The sequence below is a fragment of the Triticum aestivum genome, chromosome 1B (genome assembly GCF_018294505.1).
Source record: "Triticum aestivum cultivar Chinese Spring chromosome 1B, IWGSC CS RefSeq v2.1, whole genome shotgun sequence".
In the NCBI taxonomy this organism is placed as follows: Eukaryota; Viridiplantae; Streptophyta; class Magnoliopsida; order Poales; family Poaceae; genus Triticum; species Triticum aestivum.
Window position 1 is genome coordinate 673788926 of NC_057795.1, and position 2056 is coordinate 673790981.

Below are 2056 nucleotides of genomic sequence, written 5' to 3' on the forward strand. Positions count from 1 at the left end.
CAAGGTGTTCTCACTTTCTTTTTGAACAGACAAAACATCCAATGGTGTGGTAACTGAAACATATAGTGAGGGGGTTGCATAAGCAAATCTGGAACCCTCAACGTTGTGCCTGAAGGTTCCTCATCCAATTTCTTTGTGAGAACCACAGGAATAGCAGTCGTTGGAGCATGTGCCTTTAACAAAATAGGAGCAGTAACTGATAAAGCGCGCCCTCTTGTGACCCCTACCTCCATTGATGAGCTAGTAGATGAAGCAGTGTCCGTTGTTAACAAGATTGGCGTAGTCGCAGACAAAACCCGTCCTGTAGGCCTAGATGATGAACCTTCTGCTCTCATATTTGCATTACCACATTGCTGATCTCATGACTTCCTTATCAAAGCAGTCTCTCTTGAGTGGGCTGAGCAAGGTGTGATTAGAAATTTCATTTCCGTGGGGGATGGTGTAGCATCCGGCGTGACTAACACATCAGCATTAGGTGTTGTTCGTCCCTGCTGTTTCCCTGACTCGATACTCGGGAAATAATATTTAGCATCGGCATGGTGAACTTCTTGAATTGTATAAGGAGCAGTATTCCCACCGATACATTGTTGTTCTCCATTGCCATCCATGAACTTTAGGCATTGATGCAGTGTTGAAGGGACTACACGATATTTATGTATCCATGGTCGCCCCAAAAGTGCAGAGTATGAAGCATTGGCCTCTATAACGAAGAACTTAACTTTGAAACTGTAAGATGCCATCTGCAACTTAAGAGTGATAACACCTAAGGCGGGCTTGGCATGATTATCATACCCACAAATTACTACCTCGGTGGGGCTTAGATCATCCATTATGTACCCTGCTCGAGTTAAGCTTCGTACAGGCAGGATGTTCACAGCAGAGCCAGGATCGATCAATATTCTTCGAAGATGTGCAGCTCCAATATTTCCCTCAATATAGAGAGGGCGATTGTGATCACCATGCTCCATTATTTGGTCCTCATCAGAAAAGGTTATCTGATTAGCATAGAGTAGATTGTCAAAGAGTCTGTGCTTGGCCATTGCCGCTTGATAATGTTCAGGCTTTTGCAAAGCTTTAATAAGAGCCTCTCTAAGTTCCGGTAGAAGCACTAATGCATCATAAACGCTTAGTAGTGCTGGAATCCGCTTCAAATGAGCAATGACATTATATTCGACATCATGCTCTTTTGCCTCCTCGTCCCTCGACTTCTCTTGTTGATTGTTCGAGACAGTTGCCTCCCTACTTGTGCATGGTTTATCTTTCTCTGCTCGGTACTGCTTACTTCTCATGGGCTCCGGTAGTACCTTTCCTGCCCGCAAGTTCATATGTACATCCATTTCTTGTTTCTCCAGTGACGTATCAGTTTGCAATGCCTCACATTCTTCCTTTGTGAACACTACTTCAGTCTCTGAGTCATTTGTACTTCCACTAGAGGCAACCATGTTGCATGTAGCATTCTCAGTACTTAATTGTGGTCCATCCGGCAAATCATTTTTTACGTCATGGTGTGACTGGTCCCAGCTTTGCGGGAAAAACTGGGCTAAAGTGGGATGTACACGCCTTGTCCGAGGAAAAGATTCATTCCCTTCAGACCTGGGAATAAATCTTGGCGGCATACGGCGATGACTCGGGTTGGGACTCCCTCTATTTGCTGACGTATATTGTAAGATGGACGGACAGCTCATGGTTCCCTGATGCACCTTTGTTTGATTACGTCTATGATGAACTCTGCTCCAAGGGTGTGAGCTATCTTCTGAAACTATAGGTGTAAGCCGAAGTCCCTGAAACTGATGTTGAACTTCAGAAAATGGCATCCAATATGCCTCTTCTGAACCATGTTTCTGTAGTACCTCTGCTTTATTAGTGGACACCATGTTTACTTGATGATAATCAGGATTCACGGCTTGCGGATCAAGATTCAACTTCTTCTCATCAATTGCCCTTTGCAACCATTCTTTAAAAGCGACGCAATCTTCTACTACATGACCAACGTATCGATGATACGGGCAATATAACGGATTGTCTGTCATTCCCGCCTGGTCGGGCCGCCGTGGTT